Genomic DNA, 7,853 nt, shown 5'->3' with positions numbered 1-7,853 from the left:
ACGCCACTTCTTCCCAATTACCGTGACAAAAAGATATGATAATGATTAATATTCACACCAAAAATGATTTCATTCTGAGTTGTTTGAATAGGTATCTCCTTGCGCTGGAATTCTAGCAAAATTTAACGAGTTGTGGCACTATTGTAACCCGTCTAGACGGCTAACGTGGAATGTGATAAAACGCCCGTAAAAAAAAAACCTTTTAACCTAGAGGAGTAAAACTCAGCCAACACATTACTAGTAGATTGGTCTATTATGTGCTCTATTTTGGTAGTCATAGCTTAAATAACAAGGACGCAGGAAACTTCGCAAGTTGATAATTGCATTTTAGGCCTAAAACTGAAACGCCAAACTTTAACTTCGGATAAATTTCATACCACTTTACACGATCTTTTGGGAAGCTCAGTAAAATGGCATTTAAAAGTTCAAGGGTAAGTGAGTGAACTTACCAGCGTTTGTTTGACATCCATCTATCTATTGATCGCCGCTAAAATGGGAGTTTACCCTTTTAAATTTGCTCTTACCCTCGAAGTGTGCCACAAAGGTTACATTTTGGTCTTTAAAATGCTATAAATTCACGAGGAAGTTATTCATTAGGCCAGTTTTCGCAAGGACCGTTAAAAAGGCTGCATATGACTGATCTATAGCTTTTTTTCCGATAAAGGCAAGTCACTGACTTTTCTCTTTAAACAGAGACAAAAGGTGACAAATGTGCCACACTTTACGTCTAGAGACAGACAGAGAGACAGAGAGAGACAGAGAGAGACAGAGACAGAGAGAGAGACAGAGAGACAGAGAGAGAGAGAGAGAGAGAGAGAGAGAGAGAGAGAGTGAGAGTGAGAGAGAGAGAGATGGATGCATGGATGCATGGATAATAGCGTGTGCTAGCTAGTGCACAGTTCATCATGACTTTTTTCTCCCCGCTTTGGTTTTAGAGGGTATTCCATTACCATTCCGACGACTTATTTTTTCTCTGTTTAAATCAATAAAACAAAAATTGACGGTAAATTAAACAACTAAAAAGGCAATGTACAAAAACTGACAGGTCGAAGAAAAAAGAACGCTGACATTGATCCGGGATGTGCGTCGTAAATTCATTCCTCTGGTGTTCTTTTTCTTTCTTCACCAAAGGATTGACAGTTTCCTTTAGGTCTGTTTCCCCTCTTCAGTCTTACGATCAGTCTCCACCATGCTGCATGAGTCAGGATACCCTTTTCTTTAATTCAAGTATTTTGGTTGCTGACGTAATACAATGAAAAAACAATGTTATTATTTTTAATATCTGACCAGCTCTGAACGCGTAAAGCGTGCGAAACGAGATATTTCCTATCATTTTGTGTAAGAGGTAAAAGTAATTCATATCCAGTTAATGTTTTGACCAGATGTTCTGTATCCCGTTTATTTTTCTTCAGTCTAAAATCAACAGTTTTCCAACAAAGATATCCGGGGATATTCTCGGTCCACTGTAAGGCGTAAATTTGTTGTGTTATTTTTATTTTTTAATTTTTTTTTTTTTAATTGGACGGGCATACCCGTATCATCACTAAGGATTTGGGTATCCCCTTACATTTTGGTCGATCTAACGCGATTTCGGCGAGTTGTCGTTAGCTGAGGAACTGGCAAACAACAAAGAATACAACACAGCAACAGGGTAAGTAGATTTTATTCATAAAATATAAGAATAATTGAATTTTAAAGCAAAACCGTTGCATTCCCATACAAACCCTTGTAAATCGAATTATAACACAACAGGTATCACCGCTTATAAGAAAGAGTCTCGTCCAAGGTAATCTGATAGAGAGCTTGGGCTGCCTGTGGTTTCGTATATCGTTTTAAATGCGGACTCGAATCAGACAGTCTGTTATAACTTGCGACTATTTTCAGAGACGTGATGTGTTTATATCAAGCTAAAGAACGCTTTAATTTATTGAGACAAAGGTTCGAAAGAAAGTACACGGTTTTGAGCAGATTCACTTGTCCCAGTTTTACGCTTTCAGTGTTTTGGGTATCCCCAGGTATCCCTACTGGGGATATACCCAAAGCACAGGGCTACCCAAATCACAGTAGGTAGTGACACGGGGCCTAAACGCCGGACGTGTTCAATCGAAGAAACCGATAATCAATTACAATCGATATCAATCGATAGAAATTAATAAATAGTATCGGAAATCGATAAAAATCAAGAGAGGGATACGTTGCGAATAATCAATAATTATTGATTTTTAAATTAATATTATCGATTTTATCTAACTTATCGATTTTTTCAGCGCAAAACGTCTGCACTTATTATAGGGCAGCGAAACGTCAGAAAATAAACAGAGCCGTTTATACTAAGGGTAGGTTCCTTCAGGATGATCCGAGATCATTGACTCGGATCATAGTGCAGTAAGGGAACTGATGAATCGTTGTCCAGAGTGTTAAAAATAAATTCTTGAACTCATTTGCTTAATTCTGATGATCTTGTTATTTGCGCTAACTTACTCCGGGCTATGAGCGGGTTAGGAGGTCTTAAGACGGGTGTATGACCAGGTTGTAAGGATAACTCAATATGTCCCAACAGGCTTAACACTGAAGTACATGACAAAGCGAAGAAAAATAGGTGATAGGTTGAGCCATAGTTGGTAGAGAAAACAATTAAATACTACTAACTAAGGTTGAGCGTTCGCAAAACACAGCTAGTTCTTGAAACGCTGCCTCTGAAGAACCAGATTTTTGAATTTACTAGTGTCAAAAATACATGGTCCTTGCTGAGGACGATAAAATCGATAAATCGATAAATTCGATATCATAAAAAACAGCAACGGTTGTGAGTATCGATTTCTATCGATTGATCGATAAAATTGATATCGTTTAATCAAGAATTATCCATCGTTATCGATTTACCGAACGGTTTTCCGATATCGACTTTTATCGATTGAACACGTCGGATAAACGAGCTTCCCTTTTAAACCAATCACTGAAAATATGCTATGAAAATATGCTATGTTAAACATGAAACAAGCGGAAAACAGATAAACAACTACAGATTACTTGATTTACAACAAAAGAGGGAGAGAGAAACAACACGAAACGTCGGAATATGGAAATCATTGGTGTCTTAGAAGGGCACATTCAGCAGCAGCGCTAGCTATCTTCTTCAGAGAGGTGTTCTCATTAAAGAGAGCACACGTACAGAGAAACAAGTGAAATTCAGCTGGGACAGCAAGACAGCCGTGTCAGCCTTAGAGAGGTGTCTGCCTTACAGCGGTGTCCGATAGAGAGGTGAAATTTCTTTATCATTAATTTCCTGTTTATTGACGCACACAGTGATACCCAATGCCCCCCTCTTAATCATCACTTGAGCACAGACTGGTCTTTGTGACATGTGACGAACGCGCTGCAAGGAAGAGAACTGGACAGGACTGAACCACCCAAAATGTGGACTGAATTCAACGACATCCAATCAAAATGGAAGGCATGGACAAGAATCCATTTTAAATTAAATACTTATGTTTAAAACGAAGTTTGAAAATTGTAAAAACATCTCAGATGAAACCTCGTGCAATAAGATTGCTGATGTAAGATAAACTAGATTGCTGATGATTCAAGGCTGTCCAACTAACTGTTAAGAGCAGGAAGTTTTGTACCAGAATGCAATGAAATAATCCTTCGGTTCTATAAATATAATGACTGTGGTGTGAGGCTACCCAACGCATAGCTTTCTAGTAAAAAAACGATACGTACAATGAAGCATTCGTCATATCCCTAAAAATTACAAGGAGTCAAAGTCATGAAAAAGAGTTAAAATCGAATAAAAATGTTTCCAATTTCTCTTCTAACTTCTCTTAACTGACTTCTACAAGATTGTTACTTTAGGTAAATATTATGAATATGATGCTACAAGCGAAAAAACAAAACAAACAAACAAGCCATGAGCTCTTCAGTCCACATTATGTGGAGTCCAGTCTGTATCGAGTCCAGCAGATATTTTATTTCAAGGCACCGATGCTGACCCTTATTTTTTTTCAGCCGTATTTCTAACAATTGTGACGCTACATCAAATCAAGATCATTTATACCAAACACGCAACACTTGCTGAGATCTTTACTACAAACTTTAACATGTCTTCGATTGCTACAGCGGTGTTTAAACAAGGACCCGCGCTATATAAGGAGCCTTGGACTGGGCGAGCAGTCAGTCATTTCACTCTAGACACGGAGCTGTCAACATCTCCGGGTCGCGCGATACGCACGGAGGTCTCATATCTGCTACTAGTGCTGCGCACAGTGCTTACAAGACTAATAAAGGCTGTCATTCCGTAACTATTTTTTTTGAATCGAAATATCTGACGCGTGGAACGAGTCTGTACAATGTTGCGTGGAGCTGAAAATAATGCCAATGGAAAACGGGTGCAGGTAAGTAAATTTTTTTTTTCTGTTACATCGATTCTCTCTGTATCGTTTGTTAGCCTCTAGAGCTGTATTTCACGAATGTCTTTATTACCTTCATACGTAGATAACTCTTGAGATTGATGAAAGTAAAAAAGACCAGTTTTTTCGTCTCCTTCAAGAAATTCCAGAGGTGGCCTGCGAAGTTGTGTCCGTACGAAGCATCCAAAGTGGAAACGGTTAGTAGACTACAGTTCTAACGCACCATTTACAACTTATAACTTATTGGCTTGCTTGTAAATAAAGGCAGAGATAAAGCAGCGGAGAAGCTGAAAGATGGTGATGTAACGGATCAGAAATTTCGTGGATTGATCGTCCGTGAAATCGACGATATCAAGTCCAAGTTGGATGGATTATCAAGGAAAGATTTGCTGGCGAGTATCAGCTTCTTTGAGGAAGGAATCGAGTTGCTGTATGACGTGTTTAATAAGGCAAGGTCCAGAAGCGAGCACGGTACGGCAACAACACAAGCAGCTTGCGATGAAGCATTTTCTCTCGTCAAAGCAATGAGAAAGTTGGAGCTTACTGACCTGGATGAATCAGTTACGAGGGCGCTTTCCGACGCGAAAGAGAGATTTAAAGATGCTCGCAGGGAGGCAACAAGAGCCTTCGCTAATAAAGCTCTAGAAACGGCCGACCGCATTCTAGCAATGCAATATCGAGTCATGGCAACAATACTAGAGAAACTAGACAATCCCGAGGACGTAGTAGCACCATGTAGAAAGTGTATTGAAGAACTTCATCGTCTGTCAGCTGTCCAAGAGTGTTTTAACGTCGAGCTAACGAAAGGCTTTTGGGCTCGATTTGGAAAGGACGAGCGCTGGAAAATTATTGCCGACGTCTGTCACGTGAATTTCGTCATCTACAGCACCACCCTGATTATCTGTTTCGGTAATAAAAAGCTGTCAAACTGACCTTGCGTTCCAAGTGGAGAGGACAAAGTGGATCCATTGCGTGACGAGAGAGTAGCAAAAGTTCTGCGTAAACAGGGCATGGAATACTGTTGTGTTACACCATGGTCATTTAGTCAGGAAGGTGAAGAGGAGCACAAGATGAAGCCCTCGAGTGGAATCGCTACAAACTCCAGCGGGCAATTCATTGTTGGAGAGTGTGGCTATAATTATAATGACGTAAAGATGTTTGATCCTCGTGGTCAGTTCATGCAATATTTCAGCGTCCCTAAGGATGACGTTGAAACAAAGTTATATATTCTTGATGTAGCCACAGACAACAGGGACAACATCTATGTACTGGTCAGAGACAAGAAGAAGACTGGATATAAGGGATTGGTTGTTTATGAATTTAACAACACCGCTGGCCTGCATCACAAGTTTCCTGTGAGGGGAGAGGGCTGGAACAGACTGACAGTCACCAACAGTCAAGTACTGGTACTGAGCCACTCTAGTGTGGCTGTGTACGATACCGATGGATTGTTTGTTCGTTCTTTTGGAGAAGGAACATTGAAGTATGCGAGTGATATCACTGCTGCTAATGATGGCCGTGTTATGGTAGTGGAGCGGGATGATTCCTGTGTTCACATATTCAGTGAAGACGGCGTCCATTTGAACAAGTTTGAACTCCAAGGACGTTATTGGTCTCCAGTAATGAATGAGTTGCCAGTAATCGGATACCCGTGTCTGCGCGAAGAACTCTGGGATCGTCAGGGGGCAAACATTGCTAGTCGCTAGAAGGAAATGTATGGCGAAAAGTTGTTTTGAGGTACAAGAAAACGATTTTTGAGAGAGATCAACGCTTTTTCGCCGTCGTTTTTATCGCGAATGGATTTGGTCAATGTTGATATGTGGAATATGTAAGTTTTTGTTTGAATAACCGTGAAATATGCGACAAAATCTACCGATAAACTCCGTTGCTTGCGTGAGGTTTATTGTGAAATTTACATCGCGTAATGGTCTGAAAATATTACAAAATTAATTAGGTATAAATCGAGAGGAAACAACCCAGTAAGGCCTTTTAAGTTGTGTACAGGCTACTTTTGGCTTATTTGAAAGCTCAGTCATACAAATAATACTGGAAATAAGCCCGGTGGCGATCATTGTACTGTCTGGGGTTGATTTCATGACAAATGAGTCCGCGAGACTCGTACTGTGTGGCTACTGTGTTGCTCAAAGCCTTTGTTTTGCTTTTACAAGCACGTATTTCAGTGATTTTCCTTTTCCATAACAGATCAAGGGTGGCTCCTCTAATATATCTCTGAGTATTTGTATTAAAAAGTGCCATTTGTGCGTGATTATGCTTTCCAAAGTTTGGTATTGACGGTTGAGTGAAATTGCCCGACACAAAGGGTAGTAGTTCCTTCTACAACTTTCGATTTCTGTTGTAGAGCTTCTTTTCTGTCTTTATATTTAACTTCTCGGAGGGTCTTTTCTACCATTTGCTCCGGGTAGCCTCTCGAGATCAGGCGTGTGTTGAAATTTTCAATATTCTCTTCAATGTATTTCACAATAAACCTCACGCAAGCAAAAGGGAGTTTATCGGTAAATTTTATCACTTATTTCACGGTTATTCAAACAAAAACTTACATTTTCCATGTATCAACATTGCCAAAATCCATTCGCGATAAAACAACAGCGAAAAAGCGTTGATCTCTCCCCAAAACCATGTTTTTTGGGGCGTCGAAACAACATTTCGCCATACATTTCCTTCTAGCGACTTGCAATGTTTGCCCCCTGACGATCCCAGAGTTCTTTGCGCAAACACGGGTATCTGATTACTGGCAACTCATTCATTGCATTTCACCGGGCGAATACACATGTCGTCATCGCTGGTGTGGAAGGAAAGCTACTCGCCCCTGGTCTCCTGCATGTGGAAATATTCACCAAAGATGGCGACTTTGTGCGCAGCACTCAAATCCAAGAAGAACGAATTCGCTACATTACAGGAATGACAGCGACCATGGATGGACGAATCGCTGTGCTTCTAGAGGATACCCATGACAAATACAAGGTTCTTGTCATGTAAAACATTAAAATTAATATGATGTTATGAGGCTGTAACTGAACATTTTCTTGTGCATTAAAAGAAAGGAAATTAGCTACAGAATGCAGGGCCTCTTAGGACCACCTCGTTTACACGTGTCAGAAAGAAGCATAATACAATAGGCACTTTTGTGATTCAATGAGATGTAAATAAGTGGCCCTGTATTTTGTAGTTTCCCTAAATTGGATCTAAAATATAACCATTAGCTAGGGAAAGTGATCTTAATAAATTTTAGCAGCAGTTCAATTTACTTAAGAGGCATCACAACCAGTATTTTTCTGTCATGCAAGTAAAACTGAAGTAAATTTATAGATTTACAATCCATCAGTCAATTACAGCAGTGTCTATCTCCCTCCTGGGCAATAGCCAGGCATTCTGCTCATGTTTTAATCCTAGTCATTCAAAATTTTATGTAAATCCTCTTCACAG

General features: G+C 39.9%; 1 pseudogene; it reads left to right on the top strand.

The window, feature by feature from the left end:
- The first annotated feature begins 4,100 nt into the window (after positions 1–4,100).
- On the top strand, positions 4,101–7,515 carry LOC145486895 (uncharacterized; annotated as a pseudogene).
- The last annotated feature ends 338 nt before the right edge of the window (positions 7,516–7,853 follow it).

Source organism: Orbicella franksi, chromosome 5 (assembly GCF_964199315.1).
Source record: "Orbicella franksi chromosome 5, jaOrbFran1.1, whole genome shotgun sequence".
Classification (NCBI taxonomy): Eukaryota; Metazoa; Cnidaria; class Anthozoa; order Scleractinia; family Merulinidae; genus Orbicella; species Orbicella franksi.
The sequence above is the reverse complement of the archived record's forward strand: the minus strand, read 5'-3'. Positions and strand labels throughout refer to the sequence as shown.